Source organism: Aotus nancymaae, unplaced genomic scaffold (genome assembly GCF_030222135.1).
Source record: "Aotus nancymaae isolate 86718 unplaced genomic scaffold, 86718_ANA_hifiasm-v0.15.2.pri h1tg000065l, whole genome shotgun sequence".
Taxonomy (NCBI): domain Eukaryota; kingdom Metazoa; phylum Chordata; class Mammalia; order Primates; family Aotidae; genus Aotus; species Aotus nancymaae.
The window spans coordinates 7,797,976-7,825,820 of NW_026988480.1; the positions used below are offsets into that span (position 1 = coordinate 7,797,976).

Sequence of the window (27,845 nt, forward strand, 5' to 3'; positions counted from 1 at the left end):
AGGATTTGGAAGCCAGGAAGAGAGCTCTCACCAGAACCCGACTGCACTGGCCTTCAAACCTTGGACTTCCAGACTTCAGAACTGTAAGAAAAATGTTTCTGTTGCTCAGGATGCCCAGTCTTGGTATTTTGTTACGGTAGCCCAAACTAACAAACACATGGATTTATAGTCTAGCAAGGAGGGCTATGAGAATGGAAGAGGGGAGTTGAGAGGCCATCAGAACTTGAGCAGCTTTCACTATTACTTAGATAAGAGGCAGTTAGGTCTAACACAGCTGGAGTATTTTTGAGGTAGATCTTCTTCTCTCTTTAGCGTATTGATGAGGAAACTGAGGACAAAGCCATACACTAGTAAGTAGCACAGTTCGAAGCGCATTGCCTTTGCACACTATGGTTCTTAGAGGAAAAAGATTGCATTTCAGTTGACTCTAGCAGATACAGCCGTCATTTCTTCTCCGTTTTACCCTCCAATTCTATCACATAATTCTCATTATATTTGTCAGCATACAAATTTCCAAAAATATTCCCCCAAATCTTTCCTCCCAATGTATTTCCATATTAGTCTGTTTTACTTTATTAAAAATATATAAACAAGTGAAAATAGTCAACACTTTGACTCCAAGTAACAAAGAGTACTAAATATCAATGCACTCAATACAGAAAGGAAACTGGACAGAAAAATTGTTAAAAACAAACATCATCTAAATTGTGGCTTATTTTGGCACAAAATGGGCTCATGCTGTGATTCATTTCAATATTTTTCATTTGCAAGGCCGGTTCAGTTTGCTGAACACAACATCCCCTGATCAGAAGCCATTCAAAGCTGGTTTACAAGGGTAGATGGAAAGGTGGGAATTTTCTGGTCTAATATTATTTGTGTTAATGGGAACTTGAATGTTTTAAATTGTTCACTTCTCATGTAAGCCTATTTTACTTTTCAAATCAAGATGCATTCTTTGCTGTATTTTGAATATTTCTTTGATTTCTCCAATTGGTGTTTTAAATCTACTCAACTTTCTGTTCCACAATGAAAGTGCTTGAAAACGAGCACACAAGAGTATCAATGTAGCTGTTGCTAGGTCTCAGTAAAATACGCATAATCTATATTCCTGGTTGAATTTAAAGTCTTCATAGCCAAACATGTTTAATATGTCTTCTAACTCAGGTATCAGCAACAGGCCAAATCCAGTTCACTGACTATTTTGTTAAATAAGGTTTTCTGGGCACAGTCACGCCCATTCACTTACACCTTGTCTGTGACTGCTTTTGCACCTTAGTGGCAGGGTTAAATAGTTACCACAGAGACTGTATGGTCCGCAAAGCTCTGATACTTTACAAAAAAGGTTTACTGAACCCGGTTCTAAGTAGAAACATTTGAGAAAAAGCAAGAGAATCTGAAGGCCACGTAAGAGTGGCAGCTCTTTTCCAAATGCCTCCATTGTTGTGTAGAGTCTTTACGTAGATCGTGTAATTGTTTCTTGGAAGAGTTCTGTTGAGTGGTTGTTATTAGCCCCATTTTACAAGTGAGCAGACAGGCAGAGGGTATGACCCAGCCCAAAGTTATCTAAATAGTATGTGGCAAAGGCAAAATTCAAACCAAGTTTTTCTGGTTTCAAACCTCAAGTATGTACGCTAGAATACAAGGAAGTCTTTTCTGGGTATTGTATGGACACATTTCTGAGTTTATTGGGGTAGAGCCATGGATGTTTTTCAAACCATTTTCAGTGGGAGGACATGCACCAGGAGATGTCAGTAGTGTCCCATGAAGGGAAGATAATATATGAACATGAGACACTGGTCTGGGCACCACATTTATTAATTAAGCTTTAAATTTACATTGTATCATATATTGCATTTCAGAATTTCAACACATACTTGTATTAGTTTGCTGAGACTGCCTTAACAGAGCAGCAGAAATGTATTTTCTTAGGATCCTGGCCAATAGAAGTCTAAAGTCAACCTGGCAGTAGCACTGATTCCTTCTGAGACCGTGAGGGAGGATCAGTTCTGTGCCTCTGCCCTAGCTTCTGTGGTTTGCTGGCAATCTCTGGCATTTCTTGGCTTGTGGTGGCATAACTGATCTTCATATGGTATTTTTCTTGTCTCTATCTGTGTTTCCAAATTTCTCCTTTTTATAAGAACTTGGTCATATTGGATTGAGGCCCATTAGGGTGGGCTAAGGACCACCATGAGGACCTCCTTTGAACTTGATCACCTGCAAAAACCCCATTTTCAAATGAGGTCACATTTACAGGTACTAGTGTTAGGACTTCAACATCCATGGGGAGGACTGCAATTCAGCCCCTAACTCTTATTATTGTGTGTAAAATCTACATTTTATACTAAAAATCATACTAAGCAACTACATTTCAATAGTTTCCTGCAGCCATTTATTCATGGACCCTTTAGGTGTCTGTTCTGAGTCTTTGCCTGAGGTGAGGGAAGGTAACAGTTCCTAATACGGGTGGCTCCATGGCCTCATCTGTTTGCTCCTAAACACCCATTCCTCCTTTGTTCTTTTCATTCATCATTATGAAATAAATAATTGCCCTGTAATCCATTACTATGGGAGCACTGCTTTAGGGGGATGAAGCCCATCCTTCCACTTTGGCTCCTCCCCAGCCCTTCCTATTGGTTTTCTGTGTGTTCTCTGGCATTTGGGGGTGGCCCTTCCCGAAGTCCTAGGGTGATTTGGAGCTCATCATGTTGTCCACCTGGGTAAACAGTGGGTATGCAGGCCCCATGCGCCTCCCTGCTTCCTCCCAGCCAAGACATCTATATCTGAAGGAGGGTTGGTCTGTGATTTCCAGAGAGCTGACCACTCCCTGGCCCTCCATTTAGCTTGTATCTGCCATGCCAGTTCCGGGAGTAGGGAGGGGTGAGGGGTATGCCACTCCTGTCTCTGCTGATGTTCAAGTCTGTCACCATCCAGCCAGGGTCATACAGATCCTGGCTGGTACTCTTAAAACTTTGCCCCTTAACCCCTGTTCCTTGCATGAGATCCTGGAGAGCTGTTTTCTGAATGCCTTTGAGATGCTGAAGCTAAGACCTATCTGGATAGGTCTTCCATACAGGAAGAAGGGAGACTGCAGTCTGAGGAGTGACGTGAAATCCCAGGTCTGCAAGTGCATTTTCTAACTCTCAGTTTACTCATCTGCAAAATGGGTTTTGCAGGTGTAGCAACTCGTAGACTGAGATTACTATGTATAAAGCGACTAGCACCATTTTGAGTCCAAGCAGACATTCACCGATGCAAGAGGTGCTGCTGCTGCTGCCATGGACATGACTGTGATCTCTTTATGTCTCAGGATTCTGCCCAGGCCTCATGGCATGGCCTGTTTCTGGCAACCTGCTGAGATCTGCTGGATTTTCCTTTGTCCATTTGATGTTGCTGATTTTAGACAACACATTCTGATACTGAGCTAAAACATACATCTCCATACCTCACTGTTACTGTGTGCAGAGACAGAAATAATAAAACGACTTTATATTTCTTTATGGTAGTATGTCTCCTTTAAAATCGCTTATCCCGGTTAATTGTCTCTAGCCTTTTGGCTGTGAGACAAATTTAAACTGCTGTGGTCATAAGACTGCAAATATTCTTCCTATGTGAATCTCCTTCCTCACTCATCATTTGACATTGTTCTTATTCCATGGTGCTCCCAAATCAGTGTGATCTGAAGGGAGTGTGGGAGAATGGGCTCCACCCATCACCCTCCTCCTATTTATCCCCCGCCCCATCATCCCAGACTCGGTGTTTCCAGGGCCATGTAGCCATCTTGGGACATACTGATGGCCCCTCCTTTCTCCCTCCTCCTTGCTGCACTGGCAGCCTAAGGGGCCCTCAGTTCCTTGTCACCACAGAGGGCTGCAATGCATGCTGTCATGGGTGTGTGTGAGGGCTTCTGTGTGACCTATAATCAGCAGTGGGATGGTAGTTGTGGGGCAGATGCCTCCCTAAACCTACCACGTGCAGCCCCACTGTGGTGCAGAGTGGCATGCCGCTCCACACTCACACCAGCAGAGCACGGGGACCCTGCCTACTCATGTCTTCGCGGTACTCACACCAAGTAGCATGTTGTCATTATTTAAATGTGTGCTTTTGTTATTACTAATGAATCAGGGTCCTCTTCATAAACTTGTTAGTTATTCAGGTTGCTTCTTCTCTCAATTGTCCATTTTTATTTTCTGTTCACTTTTCTAATATATTTCTTCTCTCTCTTTTTTGATTTGTAAGAATTATCTGTGCATTTTAGGTATGTAAAAATCTAGGTTCTGGATGCCCAGAACCTAGATACTGTTTGCTGTAGGCATTAAAAATACCCATCACCCAGGAGACCATTTGATTTTTAAATTTGCTTTTGAAAAGATGTTTTCAACTTTAATGTAGTTGGATACATTGGTAACTATCTTGCGTATTTTTAAGTGGATTCTGAGGTTCTCTATAGTTTTGGTTGGTATTGTAGTTTTTAAAATTTTTAAGGTTCTTTTCTTTTTCCTTTTTTTAAATTTTATTTTACTTATTTATTTATTTTTATTTTACTTATTCATTTATCGATTTATTTTTTTGAGACAGTGTCTCCCTCTGTTGCTCAGGCTGGAGTGCAATGGTAAGATCTTGGCTCACTGCAACCTCTGCTTCCCAGGTTCAAGCAATTCTCCTTTTTCAGCCACCCATGTAGCTGGGATTTCAGGCATGCACAACCAGAAACGGCTAATTTTTGTATTTTTAGTAGAGACGGGGTTTCACCATGTTGGCCAGGCTGGTCTCGAACTCCTGACCTCAGGTGATTTACCCACGTTGGCCTCCCAAAGTGCTGGGATTGCAGGCGTGAGCCACTGCAACCAGCCTTTTTCTTTTCTTCCTTCTTTCTTTCTTTCTTCCTTTCTTTCTTTCTTTTTTCTTTCTTTCTTTCTATCTTCCTTTTAAAAAAATGGAGATGAGGTCCCACTATGTTGCCCAGGCTGGTCTCAAACTGCTGGGCTCAAGCGATCCTCCTGCCTTGGCTTCCCAAACTGCTGGTATTACAGGTGTGAGTCACCACATCTGGCATTTTAAATGTGTAGTCTATTTTTTATTCTATTTTCTCAGTTTAAAAAGAAAATGAAGGTGTGGAGAAATGCTGTGAATTTTGAATTTGCTCTTATTTCCATAAACCTTGCTAAGTTATCTTGTTATTTGCCACAGTTTATTGCTCCTCTTGTGTTTTCTGTTTTGATCATATTGTCTTCAAATATTGACATTTTTGACTTTTTCTTTTTACCTTTTCGTTTTTTTAAGGAAGCTGTTTTTACCTCACTTTCTGTTTTCCCTTCTTCCTATTGGCTGGGAAGTAGAGATATGCAAACCTAGGGATGGAAGGCACATGCTGAAGACTGTGAAGCTGCCCTCTCAAACCTCACCTGCTCTGGCCATTCAAGGCTCCGTCTAAGAGCCTGGAAAATGTAATGAAGTGTGAAACTACTTGCCAAAGTGGCTGCACCATTTTGCTTTCCCTTCAGCTATGAATGAGGGCTCCCGTTTTTCTTTTTCGTTCTTTTTTTTTTTTTTTTGAGATGGAGTCTCACGCTGTCACCCTGCCTGGAGTGCAGTGGTGCGAATTCAGCTCACTTCAACCTCCGCTTCCCGGGTTCAAGTGATTCTGCCTCGGCCTCCCAAGTAGCTGAGAATACAGGCGCCCACAACCACACCCGGCTAACTTTTGTATTTTTAGTAGAGACAGGGTTTCACCATACTGGCCAGGCTGGTCTTGAACTCCTGACCTTAGGTGACCCGCCCTCTTCGACCTCCTAAAGTGCTGGGATTGCAGGTGTGAGCCACTGCGCCCAGTCAAGCTCCTGTTTTGCTGCAGTCTCTCTAGCATGTGGTGTTGTCAGCCTTTTCCCCTAGTTCTAACAGATGTGCAGTTCTATATCACTGTGGTTTTAGTTTTCATTTTCTTAATGTTTTACGATCTTTTTTGTGTCTTTGGTGAAATATCTGTTCAAATCCTTTGCCCTTTTTTAAAAAAATATTGGAATGTTTGTTTTCATATTGTAGAGCTTTGAATATTCTTTTTATATTCTAGTCCTTTGTCAGATATATGACTTGCAAATATTTTCTTTAAGTCTCTGGCTTATTATTTTTATGTTCTTGACAGCGTCTTTTCAAGCATAAAAAGTAAAATTTTTGATAAAGTCCAATTTATTAATTTTTCTTTTGTGGGTCTTGCTTTTGGAGTCATATCTGATGACTCTTGGCCTAATCTAAGTTCACAAAATATTTTTTTGTGTTTGATTCTAAAGGTTTTACACTTTGCACTTTCCATTTAGGCTTCCGATTCATCATGAGTTAATGAGTTGAGGAGGAGGGAGGCGGGGCTGGAGGAAAAGGGAGGCGGGGCCGGAGGAGGAGGGAGGAGGGTTTGAAGGGAGGCGGGGCAGCAGGTGGAGGGAGGCGGAGCTGGAAGTGGAGGTGCGCGAGATTGAGGGAGGTGGGGTTGGAGGTGGAGGGAGGCGAGGCTGCAGGTGGAGACATCTTGGCGCTGGGCAGGGTGGTGAAAGGTTCAGAGCAGGGAAGGATGGCCTGAGAGAACCGTCGCCCAGGCCCCTTTATTGGTCACTCTGGTAGCCATGGTTGGTTAGAGAGGGCAGTGAGCCCCTCAGACATGTCTGTGTTCCAACCGCTGAGTAAGTGATTGACAGGACAAATGCATAGGAAGGATTTCTGAAAGTGCTTCTTTGAAAAGGCTTATTGTTGTAACTGTTAATTCTAATGAACCATTCTTATAATTGCTTTTATTACAAAGGTGCTACATGTAAACTAAAAGAATAACTCAGAAAATATAGAAAAGTAAAAAGATCTCTTAAAATTACTAGTCAGAGATTATTTACTAATATTGGTGTATATACATTGTATATAAATATTTCTTATATACTATGTATTTTTCTCTCTGAATTCAAATACGTTAAATAATTGCGATAACAGACACATAATGTTACCATGGTAGCCCGTTTTGAGTGTGCGGTTCAGTGGTATTAAGGACGTTCCCACTGTCGTGCAGCCATCACCTCCTCCCGGCTCCAGGACTCCTTTGTGAACTAACACAGGGCGGAGGGGGCTGCCCTCCACTGCTCTGATCTCAGGAGACCCAGTTCCAGCTGCAAACAGCTGGCCTCTGGAGCTCTGTGGATGATGAGTCACCCACCCTCAGGACCCTGGAAACACCGTCCTCAGCAGTCTCCTGGGAGACAGAGCCTCTCTCAGAGTGTCCCTGCCAGGAATGAGTGTCTGTCACCAGGAGGCAGGCCAGGGGACAGTTGTGGTTGGGTTATTTATTGCCATGACAGTTGAGTAGCGGCTGTGTATTCTCCAGGAGACATCCCCTGGCTAGCGAAGGCCAGAGGCTCCATGGCCTTGCCAACTTTCTGCCCTTGTTGGTATGGGACTCTGAGTTGCAGTGGGGCGGCAGGGAAGGGCTTCTCAGGATGATGAGGGCAGAGCTCATCTTTTTCTAGGTGCCTCCATCTCCCTGTGGAAGCATCAACAGTGGGGAGCCTCCCCTGCAAGGAAAGAGGAAGCTGGAGGACTGGACTGGCCTGGAGCTAGGGCAATTCTGAATCTCTCTAGAATTGAGCCCCCAGCTGAGGTCCTGAGGACATCTGCCAGGATCGTGGGAGTGGGAGGGTCATGAGGAGAAACTGGGAATGCTGTGTTCATAAACACTTTGAAAGATGTGGGGGACCATGCACCCACATGCAACCTTTTGTGGAGGAGGGTATTTGTTCTCCCTTCTGCAGGGATTAGGGCGTAGGGTGGAGTCCCCCAGCACCATTTTGGCACAGGCATCAGCTTCAGTGGGTCCCTGTGTCCCATGAAGATGCCCTAGGAGGTGGGAAGGCCCAGCAGGACCAGGGCAGCAGTGGCAGGCGGCAGCCCAGTAGCAGCTGTGGACAGATTGGGAGGACTCATTTATGGGTTCCATTACAGGGTGTGGGGTACCTACAGTGAATTTCATCCAAAGGTCCCAGCACAAGAGAAGCAGAAAAGGGAGATGGTGTTTGGTGGCTAGTGAATTTGTAAGGAAGAATACTGAAACACCCTACCAGGGGTATTGTGATGTGGGTGTGCCTGGAGGAGGTGGCGGCTATGGTTTCCCCAAAGAGTTACGGACGTACGGGTAATGCTGCTGGTGTAGCCCTGTTTAATATCCCCAGGATGGAGGTCTGGGAAACTTGCGTTATTCTCTCAGCAAATCAGTGAAGTAGGTCTTGCAATGCCCACTTTGCAGATGGGGAAATGGAATCTAGGGGACGTGACTTGCCCAGATGTGCATGGCTGGTCAGAGGCAGAGCTAGGGCTTGCCTTCACAGCTGTTCACTCTGAGTTCATGTTGTTCTACTCAGTAGAGCCTGTTTGTGTTTATTAGGTGTACTGGTAGGTACCTGAAAGGGGTGGCCCAATTCTCAGTTAACTGAATATCACAATTTGATTCCTTGGCTAGAGGTTAGGGATGAAACTTAATAGGGAACACCTTGATATACTAAACGCACTTTACTTAGCTCTCTGTTTTATTGTTTTATGCAGCTTGCTAATTAATGTTTTTAAATGCATTTGTTGCTATTACTTAACTTGGGCAAGTTACTTCTTGGGGTGCAGTGGGGAGAAGCCTCGGTTCTAGAATCAAGTGAATATAGGAATAGAATTTAGTTTTAAATCCAGATCTATGATTTTGAGCATTATTTAAAAACTATCAATCTCGAGCCAGACATAATGACATGCACCTGTAGTGCCAGCTACTTGGGATAACGAAGCAGGAGGGTGATTTGAGCCCAGGAGTTCCAGGCTGCAGTGAGCTATGACTGTGCCACTGCACTCCAGCCTGGGTGACAGAGCGAGATCCCATCTCTTAAAAAACAAATAACGACAAACAAGCAACTTAGCAGTCTCAGTTTCTTTGCCTATGAAAGGGATATAACTGTGCCTCCCTGGTATTAACTAAATGAGAAAAGCTATGACAAATCAAATCACCTTGCTCTAAAGAAATATTGAACAGTGTTTGGATCCTTTGTCCTTTCCTCTACACTATTATCCTGGAAATATTTTCTAAACTTTGGAATTTCCCTTTCAACTTCCCCTTCCCACATGATATTTGCTCTGTCTAGTTCTCAGGTGGCTCCAGGAAGGCTGGGCTTCCTGTTCTGAGGACATAGCCTAGCGCAAGAGGAAGTGACGTAGTGAGGGGGCTTGGTTCTTGACATGAGAATGAGTGGGTTAGAGCCCAAGTTCTACTATGATCTGTGGTGTTGTTGGCCCTGGAAAGTCTGAATGCAGCAAAAAACCACCCAGCAGATACAGGAACAAAGCTGTCCCTCCACTGCCACCCGCACCGGGGGCTGAGATAGGCATCTGCCAAATTGTAAGAGAGAGGATGAATTCTAAGTCTTCAATGGGGAGAGGGAAGTCAAGCTGCAGGGTCAAGGATCAGCTTAGAAGACAAATTCTACCAGTGGGCTCAGCTGGAGAACAGGCTGGAGTCGCAGTGACTCTAGATTTATACATCTTCACCAGAGATGTGTTAGCATCCGAGGTTGTGACCTGTCCCAACTTCTGTGGAGGGAAATACAGCTTTTACCCAAGCCCTATAAGTTGCATGTTCTTCTCGCATCATTCAGGAAGGACAAGACATCAAGATGAAACTCTGCTCATAACAAAGTAACAAAAAGTAGTAATAGTCTGTATGAATCTGTGGCGGCCCAGATGGAAAACTGAGGTATCTCACAGAAAAGACAACTTCCATAAAGTCATTGTAGTTGAAGATAAGTTAAATGGAGTAAGGAGAGAATAATGTCCCATGAGGAGGGGATAGCCATGATACAAATTTCCCCATATTTTTATTACCCTTCATAATTTCTCCTCTGTTGACTGTCCGTTCATATTTAATCTGTGTATGTGCACATGTGTGTGTGTTTCTTTTAGATATTAAGGTGTAATAAATTTTGTTTGAGATTTCGCTACATAATTAGCTCTTTTTTGTGATCTGAGTAGCAAATGTCTTTTTGAAATTTTTTTGGTATTTTATTTGTAATTAAAAGATGCTTAAAATTCTCATGACATCCACTCTGTCATTTTGTTCCAATTTTGGTTAATTTTATTATTTTGTACTTAGCATGTCCTTCACCCGCCAGAAAATGGTCACTTCTATAGCAAATTCTAGATTGAATTCTTGAACCTACTGAAAATTTATCTTTGAAAATCATATATAAAACTACCTTTTTTGTTGTTACAACTTACAAGTCATTTTCTTAACATAATTTGTCCTAGGCCTCATTTTTTCTAATAAATCATTTATTGTATAGAATATATCATAATACATGCAATAATATTATAGTGTATATTAATTTATGTATATAGTTAGGTGTTCTCTCTGCCCATTACCCTGTTCTTTCAAACTCTGCTAGAATGAAGGAAGGGTCTGAGGCTTCTCTTTTGTTTACCTTTTTTTTTTTTGAGACAAAGTTTCACTCTTGTCCACTCTTGTCACCCAGGCTGGAGTGCAACGGTGTGATCTCGGTTCACTGCAACCTCTGTCTTCTGTGTTCAAGCGATTCTCCTGCCTCTGCCTCCGGAGTAGCTGAGATAACAGGCATGCATCACCATGCTCAGCTCATTTTTGTATTTTTAGTAGAGATGAGGTTTCACCATTGTTGGTCAGGCTGGTCTCGAACTCCTGACCTCAGTTGACCCTCCTGCCTTGACCTCCGAAAGTGCTGGGATTGCAGGTGTGAGCCATCGTGACTTTCCTCTTGTTTACTTTTAAATCCTTTTCGCAAGGAAGGCTGAAACAATGGAACTTGCCCTCTGATTCTAAAAAAAACCCTGTGTATGAGAGCTGCGTGAGCCGCTCTTTCCCTCCAGTCCTGTGCAAATGACCACAGCACTGACAGATGCAGTCTCAATTTTCTACCCTTGCACAATCCATTCTTCTTAAGGTAGTTTGTAGAAGAAGGGTGAGGCCAGAGGTCCTCAGCTCAGCTCTCGTCCCCAGCTCCAGGCTTATGCTGAAAGCCAAAATTAGAGAAGGAGCATCTTTCCAGAGACATCTAGCTTTGATGCTTACCCTAAAAATAAGTTACTACTAAATGTGAGAAGGGGCTGAATCAAATTAGAGACAGCACGCAGAGGCGTTGGGGCTGTGTTTAGAGCTGGGAGCCTGTGCAAGGACATGCAGCCTCCAGTGATATGGCACTGTCATGCTTCTACCACAAACAGCATTCCTGGAATCAAGACTGAGGTTCCTAGAAATCAGTGGTTTGGGACAGGCTTCTTTCTTGCTCCAAATAACTGTAATGGGTTCCAGCTGCCTGTGGCCCAGTTGCCTCATGGATGTTAGAGTGGAGAGGCAGGTATAGGGTGAGGGGCACAGAGGAGCAGTAGCTTCACGCTGTCACAAAAGGGGATGAAGGGCTGGGACCAAGCCTGGCTGCTCCCTCTAGGTAAGCTGTGGGAGTGAAGGAAGGCTCTGAGAACAGTAGGGGTTAAGTTTCCTTTGCTCTCACCCTGGTGGCTTGCATTCTGTAATCAGGACAGGCATGTCATTAAGTCTGCTAGGGCACTGGCAACACCCAAGGAGGAAGGACTGGAACTGGAAAGAGGAAAGAGTCTGACGTCTTTGGAGAGTGAGCCCTGGGTGAAGTGAACCCAGAGCTTGGAGACACACAACAGTCTCTCTTTGGAACTTAGGAGTGGGACAAGAGGATTACTGAGCAACTGCAGTGTGCAAGATCCTGAGCGGGACACTGCCCACACCCTTTACCCCCTCCCTCCACCCATGAGGCATGGGTCACAATGCACAGATCATGGTTGAGGAAACTGAGGCTCAGAGAAGTTAGCTACCTAGGCCAACAGGAGGGAGGGAAGTGAAGGCCGATCCTGCCTGTCTCCAGGGCTGGAAAGCCGCCTTACCAGTGGGCTCCTCGGTAGGTGTGGCTCCTCTCCAATCCCAGATGCTCCTCTACTTCTTCCCCACCCATGCTTACTTTTACTGTTCGATCTTAGCAGGTAACACTTCTCTTTGCCACAGACACCTCAATTCCTTGCAGACTTATTGTCAGGATGAAATGACTAGCCGAAGGGGTTAGCATAATGAGTGACCCCTAAGTGTGAGTCTCTAAGCAGGAGGCATCCTCATTGCTGCTCTTGCTATTCTTGATGACACTAATCAGATCTGAAGGGGTCAACCAGGCAATGGTGCCTGGCTCTAAAACCTGAGGGAAGGTGCACCCTCAACCCTCTTGCTAGGGCCAAGCCCTCCCCTCCCCTACTGGCCATTGGGCCCATTGGGATACCCCATGGCTACACTTGCTCATGGGTTAGGACAAGCATGGAAGATCTGTGAAATCACAGGGGCTTCTTCAGAGCCACAGTGGGATGAGGTCGCAAAGGGACAGAGTGGAAGACATTGGCCTCTCTGTCCCGAAGTGAAAAACTTCTGGAAAGGACCTCTGATGCTGAATTTTTAAAATGGCAACACTATTCTTGGTCTCTTTAGGAAAAGTCTAGAGGAAATAAATGTCCAAATACTGTATGCAAAAATGTCTTAGGATAATGGGCTGAATGGGACACTTCTGGCTGCAACTTCTGTGGCCTGATGTTGGTCTTCCAGACGGCTGTGAATTTCAGTCAACATGTGTTCAAAGTCTTCCCCCAGGACTTTTCCAGAGGCAAAGTTAATATACTCAACTTGAGAAAAAAGGACTTTGTAATTTTTGTTTTATTTCTGTTGATGTTCAACTGTTGAGAAGCTCAAATTGAGAAGTTTCGCTTGGCAGACCATCTTTGATGTAATGGGTGCTTTATCGTCTGGTGCTTTATCAATGGGTGACTTTTGGCTGGAGTTTGTGGTTTGGGATCGTTTTTTCTTAGCTTGGAGTTTTATAATAGAATACTAATGAAAACAGAAAACAGACACTTCTAAAAGATCATTCTGAAGGAGATAAAAAGCGGGGGTGAGGCCAGTCCCGCGGGGGAAGCTGGCAGTTTGGAACTGGCTAAGGCCGAGACGCAGGAGGAGGCAAAGAACCAGGAAGTGCTTGTGGGAGGGGGAGATGGGACGGAGTTTCACCTCCCAGAACAGACTGAGTATGGTGACGCTCAGCAGACCTGCTCAATGAGTTTGAGGATAGGGATCAGACTGAGTTGGAAGAGAAAAAATCCTATGACTTTGTATTTTACACTTGTGAGGGGCTGAATTATGTCTCCCTGCCAAGCCAAATTCATATGTTGGAGTCCCAACCCCTCAGGACCTCAGAATGTGACTGTGTGTTTGTAGATGGGGCCTTTAAATGGGTGATTAAGTGAAAATGAGGTCACATGTCAGGCCCTAATCCCCTGTGGCTGTGCCCTTGTAAGAAGAGATGAGGACGCGGGAATGCACGAGGGAAGACCACATGAGGACACAGGGAGAGGACGGCATCTACAAACCTAGGAGCAAGGCCTTGGCAGAAAACTCCCTGTCTGCCCAGGGAAAGAATAAATGTCTGTGGTTTAAGCTCCCAGTCTGTGGTGTATGTATGGCAGCCCTGGCAGACTAAGACAATGATATACATTCATTTATTATCCTTGAGAGCCATCAACTTTGACTGGGCCTGGGAAATGGTAACCAGGTAATCGAGGGTTAATCCTCATCTCACGTTTTTTATTGCGATGAGAAGCTGGGTAAGAGAGTTCACTTCCTGGATATTTTCTTAACTCCTCTCTCCTTTAATCAAATAGTACACTCTTGGCATGCTTCATGTCATTCAGCTTCTCACGAGGATCCCTCTCTAGACCTAATTCTAGCATGGGCTTGGAAGCTCCAGGGACAGGCTGCGGAATCGATCCAGATGCCTCTGCAGCTGCTGAGGTTCTAGAAACTCCTCAGGCCTCAGCTGTCCACAGTCTCAGGGAGTTCTGGGCCCTTCTTGACTGCATGTCTTCACTCTCCCACCTTGCCCGCTCTGGGCTTGGTACCACGGTGCTGTTCCTAGGGAGTAACTGGGGACTAAGCATCTCTCTCATGCTCCCGGTCCGAGACTGCAGCCGTCTGTCCTGCTCCTGGTCAGACTGCAGCCCAGACTGCAAGCAAGGGTGGTTGGGTGTTTGGGTGCCCTGCTCCTTCCAGGGAGTACAAAGATCAGACCCATGGCATCTTAGTCAGTAACAACATGGTTTCAGTGGCTCAGAACCAGCTCCCTCCACTTGGCAAAGAACTGGAATGTCATGGGAAAGAAGCCTACCTCGAGGAGCTCTGGGAGATTCAGTGCCCAGTGCGGGTGGGGGTCTTTTGTGGGGATACACAAAAGGAGGGGATGGGAGGCCAGTGGGAGGCAAGAGAGGCTTATAACGGGGGGTTTCGGACCTTCTGTGCACATGAGCCATCTGGGGACATTTCAAGATCCTGGGGCAGGAGGCTCGGTGGGCGCAGGAATAACACTGTCTAGCAGCCTCCCTAGGGGACCCCCCCTGAGAAACACTGCCTCAGCCAGTCCTCTTTTGCACAATCTATTCTCTAGGCAGGGGCTTCATAACCACTCTTTGCCTTTTTGGCTGAGGATACATCTCTGTGATTTAAAGAGGGTACCATGTATGAAATAGACACTGAATTTAAATCAGAAAATACAGAAGAGAATAAGAATACAGTTTGTGTTAGCGCATGTGCCAAAATTCTTGTCCTGCCTTGGCTCCAGCCACATTCACGCCATAGCTTTCACATGAAAGAGACCAACAGACACATGAAAATAAATAATAAAAATAAATGTTGAAAAAGTAATACGAGAAATAATCATTAACAGAAATGATAAAGGAAGTAATCATTAAAGCATAAGTGCTATCAGAATTGAGTAGAAAAAACAGAAAGACTAAAACAAATGATGAAAAGGAGGATTAGTTAAAATACAAAATTTAAAAACAAATGCACTAAATAAATGTTTCCACAAAAGCAGGGAAAGATGACTCAAGCCAGTGAGACAGAAAATTGGCCTAGAAACAAATCATGAAAGAAACAGAATTTTAGGGCAGAGGAAGGAGAAAAATATCCATGGAGCTGAGAAAGAGCTAAATGAATATAAGGCTTATAAACAAAGGCTGATAACTATGAAGATACTGCTTGTCATGAATAGATAGTTTAAAAAATGAAAAAGATAAAAGCAGTAAACTTGGAGATTAGCAAGAAGGATGGAAACAGGGAAAGCAATTAAAGACAGCCTAAGTCAGAGCCCCAGAATACACGAAAGCATGGCAGTGTTGCAATGGTTTGAGTGTTTTTAAAGCAGAATAAATATGTCCTCAAAGATCTGGAAACAAAAACAAACAAATTGAAAGAAAAAGCCCCCATGTTGAAAACCTGCAACTAGAAGGTGTCCTCAACTGGATCCTCAAGCCAGGACAGAGCCCGAGCCAGCCTGGGCTCCGAGCCCCACCTGTCACCTGCAGACTAGATGGCTTCCCAGTCATGCCTGCGACTGTCAGAGGGAACCTTGAATAGAAAAACTTGCAATCTCGTTTTTCTCTGTCCTCTTAGCTTAGGGACTATGATGGTTAATTTTGAACCAACTTGTCTAGGTCATGGTGCCCAGCTGTTTGCTCAAGTACTAGTCTAGATATTGCTATGCAGATTTTCTTTGATTAAATTTACATCAGTAGACTTTGAGTAAAGAAGGTGACCCTTTGTAATGTGGGTGGGTCTTATCCAATCAGATGAAGACCTTGAGAAGAACAAAAACTGAGGTTTTCCGAAGAAGAAGCAATTCGGTTTCAAGGCTACAAGATAAAACCCCTGCTTGCTGGGTCTCCTCTGCAGATTTCAAACTCAAGGCTTTTGCCTGAATTTTTAACCTGCTGGCCTGCCCTAAGGATTTCAGACTTGCCGGCTGCCAAAACTGTGTAAGCCAATTCTTTAAAGTGTACTTCTCTCTGTCTCTGTCTCTCTCTCTCTCTCTCTCTCTCTCTGTGTGTGTGTGTGTGTGTGTGTGTGTGTGTGTGTATGTGTGTGTGTGTCTGTCTGTCTGTCTGTCTCTGTCTTATCTGGAAATGTGGCCATAGAGCTTTAGGTACCCAGGCCCCATCACTCCTGGTGGGTGCAGCTGGGTGGTGAGTCTGCGGTCCCAGGCAGTGAGACTCTGTGCTGGCCAGCACTTCCTGACCAGTATGGAGGCTTGAGTATATGTCCTGATTTAGAACCTACAAGCTTAAGAATGCTCCTTGTCTGAGCTGCCCTTTTTTCTCATCTGTAAAATGGGGAAGCCAGCATTCCTGGCTTCCAGGGAATTTGTCAAGATGATCAAGACTATGCCTGATACATGTGCTGGATGCCTAAAAGGCACTCGATGGAAGGTGCTGTGCCTTGTAGTTGTAGGTTCTTCTGCTACAACTACAATTGAATGAGATGAAATCACAGAAAGTTCAAGTAGCAGGGCACACCAACTCAAGGTATATATTAATTGTGTGTTCCTTGAAAAGAAGCCCATTGGCCATTCTTGGTGACATATGAGACCTACTATCGCATTTCTTGCCCTCAGGAATAATCCCATTGGGGAGCTCTCCATTTTCCAGGGTTATAGGACCCTTTGTGGAGTCAAGAAAAATGGACTTAGGGGAAACTTTGGTGGTTTTCAAGTAAGATGTGGTGTAGCCAGACACTTTGTGGATGTTGGGTTCCCTGGGATAGGATAGGAAATGGGGTGTTGGGCTCCACACCTTCTAGAAGGTGCCCTCACACTCCTGGGTAGGTCCCAGAGAATGCCTGTGGTGTCTATCGCAAGCAGAGGGACTTTGGGAGCAGAAGGAATGCATCCAATTTGGAAAGAGACCAGTGGGTCTTCCCTCAGTCTACCCAGGGCAACTGTGTTTGACCTAGGATGGAGGAGGACACTTGAACAAGGACACTTGGCCTCTAGAAGTGCCGTGATCATGAGAGAGAGCCCCACACCCATCCAGGAGCATGTGAGCCCTGGAGTATTCGTGCCACCCATGGAAATCACAAGAGAGACCTAACGAGTGATGGAGTACTCTTGCTAACCTTGAAAAAGAGGAGCTCAGAACTGGATTCTTTTCAAATAACAGAGATGAGGCATACCTGAGTGGACATCTTTTGACCCTGGATACTGAACTTGGACTTTAAGTTCTCCTACCCTAGTTTCCCAGTAGTGGTGATTGTCAGTATAAACACCCACACTGACCTCACGCTTGTCAATGGATGTGGGTAGAAGTGGCTTCTAAATGCATTTATCACTTTGAAGATCAGGAGACCAGGCTAGGTGTAGAATCTTGGGTGACTGTCAAGTCTTTACAAAATGCAGGAGAGTAGGGAAGGTAAACCCAAGCCAGATGCCTGGAGAGGCAGCCGTAGACACTGGACTGGACTCTACAGCAGCAAGCTAAACAGAAAGCACCAGAAGGGCTGGGCACCAGACAACAGTGAAGACATCTGGAGGAAGAAGGAAGCACAGGGGAGATTACAGGTCACCCTTGTGGACAGGTGAGAGTGTGGTCAGGAGTGTGTCAGGCAGAGTTAAAGGTGGAGGCTGGAAATGCAAAAATCGGATTATCTGAGTTGAAGTTCTCTGTGCAATGTCAACTGGAACTTAGGAGACTGGAATCTGCAATCCCTAACCATGTGGCAAGATCTTTTTCAGAACTTTTTTTTTCATGCTACAGTGCCGTTACTAAATCAGTAGAATTGCTATATAAAAATATTCCTTTTCTTGCAAGGGAATACTTCATGAAGGTTACTCTATAATCCAAATAAAGTTGCAAAGCATATGAAAAGCAGAATTTGTCCTGAAACCAAAGTCATAAATTCAAACGATAAGAAAAGAAGTGTCAGAGAAATGTTTGACACTCAGCATGCTCATGTCAGCAGTAACTGAGCCAAATAAAAATGTAAGTCGCTCATGTTTGTGGTAGAGCTCTCGTCCTCACTTGTTCTCTTCTCCACTCCTTGCTGAGACATGGAAGAGTCTCCTCCAGCCACCAGGCTGTGAGTGGAGTTCTCAGATGTTGCTTCTGACTCTTATCTGCTGTGGCAGCCCTGGAGCCTGCATGTTAGGATTGAAAACCAAAAGTGAATTCTAAGTCCCCCAATCAACAGAATGACACACTTCTCTAGGCCAAGGGGATTTCACATAAACCTGACAAACTAGTTCCGGCCATGACAGGAAGGGTAGTCAGACATGCCTCATTATACTCTCCTCTTTTTGGAATTCAGACACAACTGACCAACATGAACATTGAAACAGAGATCTTAAGACTGACAAAGGGGACTCTTTGTAGCTATAAGATACCAACATGACAGATAGCAGGACCTGAGAGAAATAAAAATATTTTATCCCAAAATACGTTTCTTCAACATATTTTTAAATGGCCCTGCAAAGCTATGTCTTGTGGGGGAAATTTACATTTTATGATCCTGAAGAGATTAGCTGAGAGTCCAGCATCTTTAAGGGTCTGAAAAAAAAAACATTTGCCATCTCTGTCTCTGAGGGCAGCCACCTATGGAGCTTCATCTTCATAATAAGAACCTTGGTCTCCACAGGCTTTATCTTAACTCAGGTGGCCCATTCTATTGGTTCTGGATCTCTAGATAATAACTTAACTCTTTCAACCAATTGTCAATCAGAAAATCTTTGAATCCACCTGTGACCTGTAAGTCTCTGCTTTGAGCTTTCCTGCCTTTCCAGACTGAACCAATGGATAACTTTCAAATAAACCTGAAAAACTAGTTCAGGCCATGATAGGAAGGGTGGTCAGACATATACATAATATATGTATACCTTAAATATATTAACTGATGTCTTATGCCTCCCTAAAACATATAAAACCAAGCTGTAACCCAGCCACACTGGGCGTGCTCTCAAAACGTCTTGAGACTGTGCCTCAGGCCATAGTCACTCCTGTTTGGCTCAGAATAAGCCTCTTTAACTATCTTACAGAGTTGGACTCTTTCCATGGACAAGGTGATAAGATACATACTTTGGAAGTTGCCTGGGTCTTCCAGGTACTGCTTGAACAGTGGTAGCACTGTGCCATCAGTACAATCCTGTGCTTCAATTGAAAGTGGATAAGTGAATTTCTGTTGTCCAAACCACAGGGATATTGGGGCTTCTTTGTTATCAAGCACAAATTAGTGTACCCTGACTAATGCAGTTTGATGAAATGTCAGGGGTGTGTGTCATCACCACCATTAACTACTTAATTGAAAGTCATTCTGTTTGTATTCCTTATGTGCTGCCTCTTCTTTATTGAATAGACTCCTTAGCAAGACATTCAGGGCACTTTGCACTTTGTTCCCAACCTACTTACGTTTTGTCACTCCCAATACTAACACTCCCTAACTGACTCCGCCATGCACCTCCTCTCTATGTATGCATTCTACCTGTCATTCTTTGGATACCATCTCTGCTTTTTTCCTTCCCTCCATGCCTTTGCTCTTGCTGTGCCTGGTTTTTATAATGTGTGTACACGCTACATTCTCTACACTGTTTACAGAAAAAATATTTCACCTTCAAAGCCAAGTTTGAGTATCTGTTCTTCTTTGAAGACCTCCACCACTCCCAGAATTGGGTCCCCAACTCTCAGTGCTCTCCAAGCTGTTGAGTTATAAGCCCATTCTGGGATTGATCATACTCCATGGTAGTTGGTTAATGGTCTATTTCTCTTTTTCAATCTACAGTGCTCATTGTAAATAAAATAGGGATGCTAATAAGTGTAGCCTGTACCTGACCCATGAAGCATTTAATGAAGGTTAGGTTTAAAGATTTTCTTTTCTTAAATTTTTGGTAAGCTGTAGAAAAATGACAGTCATGGTTGTTATCATTAGTTTTAGACCTCCTTTCCCTGCCTAACACACCCTCTCTGCCTTATGCCTTGTCTTATAGCCACTATTTGCTGCTTCCTTCCCACAATATATTTTTTCATAAAAAAGTCGTCATTTCCTGCTATCCCATGCGGCCGGAACATGACAGTTTGCCTGTCCAGCAAGTGTTTATGTTTTGCCCCTATTAGCAGCTTCACAATTCCTTTCAGGTGAACACCACTCCACCACCAGCCTTTAACTCAGGGGAAGCCGAGTTGATTCCTTGTAGCCATGGCTCCACTGATCTTTATATTCAACTTTACCATTGTCACACTTTTTGATTCTTCTACTTTTATATTGTCTTAAAATCAGAGAGTGTGAATCCTTCAACTTTATCCTTCTTTCAGTAAATCTGCTTGGGCTATTTCGAGTTTTTTGTATTTCTGTATATGTTTTAGAATTAGCTTGGTAATTTCTAAAACACTACCTCATTTCTTGGGATTACTTTAAATTTAGAGATCAATTTGGAAGAATTTACATCAACAACACATAGTCTTCCAGTATCTTGATTTATTTTATTTTATTTTCTTGAGACAGGGTCTCACTTTGTCTTCCAGGCTGGAGTGCAGTGGCATGATCATGGCTCACTGCAGCCTTGACCTTCCTGGGCTCAGGTGATCCTACCACCTCAGCCTCCCAGTAGCAGGTACTACAGGTGTGTGCCACTACAGCCAGCTAATTTTTTGTATTTTTTGTAGAGACAGGTGTTTGCTGTGTTGCCCAGGCTGGTCTCAAACTCTTGGGCTTAAGTGATCCTTCTGCCTCAGCCTCCCAAAGTTCTGGGATTACAGGCATGAGCCACGGCACCAGCCTCTTGCTTTATTCAGGACTTCTTTAATTTCATCAGTGTTTGTAATTTTCAGTGTACAGGTCCTGCACATATTTTATTCCATTTATCTTTAAAGAGTAAATATTTCTCTGATATTATTATAAATTATATTGTTTGCTAAATTTCATTTCCAGTGTTTTTGTTAGTGTATAGAAATATAGTGGATTTTTTTTTTTTTTTTTTTGTATATTCACCTTGTGAATATTTGACTGACCTTAGTAACTTTCCCCTCTGTTGTTCTGGCTAAGTTCTTCTGTGCAACATTGAATACACGGTAAAAGTAGAAATCTGTGGCTTCTTCCCTGTCTTAAGGGGACATAGTCAGTTGTCTATTAGTATGATGTTAACTCTAGGTTTTTTGTACATCCATTTTCTAAATTTAGAAGCTTCCTTTTATTCTCAGTTTACCTGGAGTTTCTCTCATGTGTTGGTATTAAATTTTGTCAAGTGCATTTACTGAAATGATGATACAATTTTTTTAAAGTCTGTTGGTTGTTGCTGAATTGCCAAATATTTTCCAGTATTCTAGATTTCTTTCTTTTATTCATTTCTAGCTTAATTTCATGGCAGCCAGAGAATATATTTTATATAATTTCAATCAACTTAAAAATGCTGAGACCTATTTTAGATGTAGACCTTACATATATTATATTAATTGATGTCTTATGTCTCCCTAAAATATATAAAACCAAGCTGTAACCCAGACACACTGGGCGTGCTCTCAAAACCTCTTGAGACTGTGCCTCAGGCCATAGTCACTCCCATTTGTCTCAGAATAAGCCTCTTTAACTATTTTACAGAGTCGGACGCTTTCCATGGACAGGAGGACAGCCTACGTTGTCCAAGCTGTAGCGTATATTGGTAAATGTTCCATGTACATTTGGGAAAAATGTTCTGCTATTGTTGTATGTATCCCACTATGAACGGTATTGAGCTCAAGCTGGTTGATAGTTCTTTTGGTTTCTTTTAGCCACAAACACATAATTTATCTTTGGATCTGCTCAGTCACAAGGCTTACAAAACAGCATGTACTATAGGCTGAGCCTGTGACACATGCTTCTTATTTTCTAGTCCTGCTGAAAGCTAACAGCCTTTTGGACAAGTGTGTAGAGAAATCAAAGCATCATATTCAAACATGACTTGTGTGGCCACTCCAAATCCAAATGACTTCCTAAGAAAGTGCCTTTTTTTGTGGTAGGGGGTATGGGGCAATGAGTTGCATTTCATCTTGAAGGTGGAACTGTGTGTTGTTTTGTGGAAAGTCAAGAAGATCAAGATCTCTGCAGATCACGTTATAGCAGAGAGCTATAATACATCTGGGTAGCTGCAATTGGAGCACTACCTGATTAAGTTTATAATAATCAACAGTCATGCTATATGACTTCTGCACAGGTCTAATTGGTGAGTTAAATGACAGCGTCATAGGTATCCCTGCCCTTGTTTCTTTGAAGTATTTTATAGTGACATCACCACTGTCTAGTAATGAACTCTACGGTATCCCCAGAGAGGTGAAATGCCTTCTGCTGGTATCATTTTCAATTTATTATTTTAGAAGGGGTTAGAAATTTCATGCCTATGTATATAACTAAGAAAAATTAGTAAATATTTCTTATAAAACTTTTGTATGAAAATGTTCATAGATGCATTTTTTTATAATAGCCCCAAACTGGAAACAGCCCAAATGTCTATCACTAGGAGAATGAATAAGTAAATTGTGGTATACTTGTGGTAAGCACTTTTTATCTATGTAACAACGTGGATGACTCTTACAGTCTTTATGTTGGCAAAAAGAAAATGACAGAAAAATGTTCATACTGTGTGATTCTGTTGATATGAAGTTCACAAAAGCAAAACTAATTGATGATGATCAATTTCACAATATTGCTTACTCTTGGAAAGGATTGGTTATTGACTAGGAAGAGGCATGTGAAAATCCTTTAGGGTGCCATCTAAATTTTCATCTTGTGGATATATACACAATCACATACATATGTAGAAATTTACTGAGTTTTACTAAAATTAGTTTGCTTTATGTACATTGTGCTAAATCTCCATAAAAAGTAAGATGAGTGAAAGAAGTAGAGAGAGAGGGAGAAAGTGAGAGGGAAGGGGAAGGAGGGAGGGAGGGAGAGAGAATGGGAAGAGAAAAATGAGAGTAAAAGAATAATGGTTTTTTCCTTTTCATTATTATCTATTTTTTCTATATTAAAAATAATACTAAATGAAGCTGGGCAAGGTAGCTCATGCCTGTAATCCCAGCACTGGAAGGCCGAGGCGGTGGATCACGAGGTCAGGAAAGCGAGACTATCCTGCCAACATGGTGAAACCCTGTCTCTACTAAAAATACAAAAATTAGCTGGGCATGGTAGCGGGTGCCTGTCGTCCTAGCTACTTGGGAGGCTGAGTCAGGAGAATTATTTGAACCCGGGAGGCGGAGGTTGCAGTGAGCCAAGATCGCACCACTGCACACTCCAGCCTTGTAACAGAGCAAGATCCATCTCAAAAATAATAATAATAGCAATATTAAATGAAAGAATCTAGACAAATTATCTCATTCCCATGGCAAATGCCAGACAAAATGGGGACTTGACAAGTTCATGTATGGAAACACCGAGTGGGGTAGAGATGTTCCTCACTGCTAATCACTTTACACTGTGCTCCATGAAGCGTTTATTCTGTATTTTCACAGGGACCCAGGAAGTAATGATCTCAGGACTCCTGTTTTCCATTTCTCCATATATTGGCATCCCTTCTGTCATATGATATGACCTGTTCAGACCCGGAGCCAGCTTGGGCATGACCAGGTGCACTTCCAGGTAGGCACTCCTGTGTCCTCACCAGTCCCCAGACTCTAGCCTGAATGAAGCTCACTTGCCAGGCGTCTCACACAGATGACCCACCTGCTGCACAGTTAAGAAAGTGTCAGTCACAAGACAAATTAATTTACTACACAGTGAAAATAATTCAATAATGTTTTCAAGGTAAGTGCAATATTTTGCTTTGCCCCTGGTCACTTTTTATTTGGCCGAATGAAATGTGAAATATGTGTCCCCTCACCGAAACAAAAAGAGTTCATTGAACATAATGAAAAGAGAGAGCAGTTCCATGAGAACAGAATAGGTTGAGCGAAAAGCAGGGAAATGGAAAAACTCACTTAATGGCACTGAGCAGCAGAGCTCGGAGGACTCTGAGAGCTCTCGCCACAGCACATGGACAGAGCTGGGCGATGTGGCAGCAGCAGGCTGCTGGCCTGTGAGTGTGCTGTCTGTGTCACAGCCAGCTCCAGGTACGTGGCAGCCACCACTGGAATCTCATCCTGAACCCTGCCAGATGATGAGCTGTTGATCTTGCTGATTTACAACCCTCCAAGCCAAAGTCATCCAGATTTTTGTGTCGTGACTCGAGATGGCTTTGTGTTTTTAATTCCCACCTACTGCCACTCCATTTTCCAAAGCCAATGCTCACCACGGAGACAAGATCAGGCACGAATATTCTCTGGCATTATTCACTAGTTCTTGGTCTCAAATCCTCGTACAACCATCTGGCTTTAACTCTGTGGACCACTGGAGCTGTGGGCACTCCCGAAGCCAGGCAACAGTGAGGTCTGCAGCCTCCACGGCTGAAGCCAGCCCTTCTGAGCATTCACACTGAGCTGTGACTACTGCCCAATATTAGGACTCTAGATAGTAACACTGTGACTTTGATGAAAAGGCAAACTCAAGACAGCAAAGAGAAAAAACATGCCTCCTAAAGGTGTGGAAATAACGAATCCCTCTCTTCATAGTCCAGTGCATCAAAGTGTGCCATCCTCTTTAGCAAAGGATGTATGTGCAGCATCTAACAAACCAGCCAAAGGGTGCAGAAGAGAGAGGGGAATGATCCAAACAGATGAATTTTAAAGATGGTCTGTGACTACGGGGAGATTGTAATTGTGCGTCTGCCATAGGAACTCAAAGCATCAGTACGATCTCGTTTGCATCAAATCACCACTGCCTAGTAATTAACACTCTAGCCATCCTTCCCCTTGGTCCTGCCTCACCATCTGGAGAGTCTCCTCGGGTAGGTAAGTAGCTGGTTAGTTAGCTAGATAGTATTATTTGATAGATCACTGCTATGGTTTAAATATTTTTATCCACTCCAAAACTGTTGGAAGCAGTGACTGGATCTTGAGCAGATAAGAAACCTGCTGGCACCTTGATCTTGGACTGTCCAGCTACTAGAAATGTGAGAAATAAATTTCTGTTCTTTATAAATTGCCTGTTCTCAGGTATTCTGTTATAGCAGCACAAACTCACTAAAACAAAAATTGGTATCAGGGAATTAGGATGTTGCTATAATAAATACCCAAAACTTTGGAAATGGCTTTGGGACTGGTTGAAGCTGGAACAGTTTTGAAGGGAAAGTTGGGAAAAGCCCATTGCCAGGAATGGTGCATTCACAGTGATTGTGGTGAGGGCTCAGAATAAAAGAGCTGTAGACAAATTTCATGCTTCTTAGAGATTACTTAAGTGCTTGGCCAGAATGCTGATAGAAACGTGGATAGTGAAGACTATTCTGCTGACGTCTCAGATGGAAGTGAGAAACAGGTATGAGAAACTGGAGGAAAGGCTATTCTTGTTACAAAGAACTTGGCTGAATTCTGTCCTTGTTCTGGGACTTTGTGGAATGAAGAACTTACAAGAGATAAACTAGGATAGTTGGTGGAAGAAATTTCTTCAAGCTAAATGTCCAGGATACTGTACGACTTTTCTTAACTGCTTATAGTAAAATGAAAGAAGAGAGAAACGATTTAAAAATGGAACTTTTAATTAAAAAACAAAACACAACATAAAGATTTTGAAAATTCTAAGCTTGTCTATGCAAAGAGTAAAAATGTGGTCAGGTATGGTGGCTCATGCCTGTAATCCCAGCACTTTGGGAGACCAAGTCAGGCAGATCATGAGGTCAGGAGTTCAAGACCAGCCTGGCTAACATGGTGAAACCCCATCTCTACTAAAAAAATGCAAAAATTAGCCAGACATGATGGTGTGTGCCTGTAATCCCACAGGAGGCCGAGGCAGGAGAATCCCTTGAACCTGGGAGGCAGAGGTTGCAGTGAGCTGAGATGGTGCCACTGCACTCCAGCCTGGGCAAGACTTTGTCTCAAAAAAAAAAAAAAAGTAAAAAAAGAAGGAATAAAAATGTATGCTTAGAAGAGAAAACCAGGGATATGGCCAAATGAACATTTGATAAGGAAATTAACATGGATAGAAGGAACCAGGTGCTATTCATCAAGACAATGGAAGATGTCCCCAAAGCCATTTTGGATATATTTGGGGCTGCCATACCCATTTCAGGCCCAGAGTTCTAGGGCCTTGAGAGAGGAACAGTTTCCGGGGAGGGACCGGGATGTCCATGGGACCTCAGGGTTTGCTGCCCAGGGCTGTCCCAAGTCTTTGTTCTCCATATTCTGTTGCAATGCTCCTCGGCTGCTCCTTCCCTGCTTAGGGAAGATCTACGTGCTGCAGAGGACACAGGGAGTGAGATTTAACGTCATTCACGTGACTGAGTTTTCAGGCATGCAGAATGCAAGAGCTGTGGAGGCATAGCTACCTCCACCTAGATTTTCAAGAATGCCTTGAGGCCAAGGCAGATCTGCCACAGGGGTGGGGCTGCTACAGAGAGCCCACACTATGGCAATGCTTAGTGAAGTTGTGGGGACAGGGCCACCCCAGAGACCTCAAGGCTATAGAAACACCAGTGTGCAGCGCCAGCCTGGGAGGGCTGCAGCCACCTGGACTCCCACCTGACAGAACTGTGGTGTGAACAAAAACAAAAATCTCCAGTAGAGTCGTGAGGGTGGGGCTGCCAGGAATCTTGAGGGCCAATCTCTGCCCCAGTATGTCTGGGAGGTGAGACATGGAGTCAAAGAAGAGGATTCTCTAGCCTTAAGATGGAATGTTTGCTCTGTAATGTTTTGGGCTTCTTACTTCTTTTAGTTCTCTGTTTTGGGATGGGAATGTCTGTTCTATGCCTGTCCCACTATTTTATTTTGGAAGTACATATCAGATTTGATTTTATAGATTCACAGCTGGGAGGGAATCAGCCTTAGGATGAATAGTTCCTCGAGTCTCACCCACATGATGTTTACATGAGACTTTGGATTTAAACTTTAAAACTAATGCTGAGAAAAATTAAGACTTTGGGGCTACTGGGGCTAGTGGGATGGAATGACTACAATTTTCTATGTGAGAAGGAAGTGAATTTTGGGGGCCAGGAGCAAAGTGGTATTGTTTGAAAGTTCATGTCCCTCCAAAATTTATGTTGAAACTTAATGCCCACTGCAACCATATTGGGAAGTGAGGCCCTTAGGAGGTGACTGGGTCATGAGGACTCTGTCCTCATGATAGGATTAGGTGCCCTTATGAAAAACTTGATGGAACGAGTTTATCCCTTTTTGCCCTTCTGAGGTCTCTGCCATGTGAGGACATTGTCTCTTCACTCTGGAGGATGCAGCATTCAATGCTCCCTCTTGGAAGTAGAGACTTGACCCCCACCAGAAGCCTGAAGCTGCTGACATGTTGATTTTGGACTTCCCTGTCTCCATAACTGTGAGAAATACATTTCTGTTCTTTATAAATTACCCAGTTTCAGGTATTTTTTTTAAAGCAGCACAGACAGACTAAGACAGTCAGTAATTATGGCAAACTCTAAAAGGCAGCACATAATGACAACGTTATGGACAAAATGTTTCCCTTTGAATTCATATGTTGAAGCCCTAACCCCCAATGCGGTGATTTTAGGAAGTGGGGTCTTTGGGGGTGATTGGATTTAGATGAAGTGATGGGTGGGCCCATGATGGGATTAGATGTCCTTGTGAGAAGAGGCAAGAGAGACCAGAGTTCATTCATTTTTTGTCTTCATCTCTCTCTCTTTTTCTCTCACTCTTCCCCTTTCCCTGACACAGAGAGAAGGTGACCATTTGCAAGTCAGGAAGAAGGCCTTCACCAGAACCCAACCATGCTGGCTTCTGATCTCAGACTCTAGTCTCCGGAAATGTGAGAAAATAAATGTCTGTTATTTTAGATGCTTAGTCTACAGTATTCTGTCATTGCAGCCCCAGTTGAAAGAGACAGATGATTGTAACAATACAAATGAAAATAAAAA

General features: G+C 43.4%; 1 long non-coding RNA gene across 1 annotated transcript; it reads left to right on the forward strand.

The window, feature by feature from the left end:
- Positions 1 to 27,845, forward strand: LOC105722075 (uncharacterized). Its single transcript, XR_001108489.1, has 3 exons — positions 1 to 83; positions 23,389 to 23,515; positions 27,646 to 27,845. It is a non-coding gene; the product is annotated as an uncharacterized LOC105722075 (long non-coding RNA).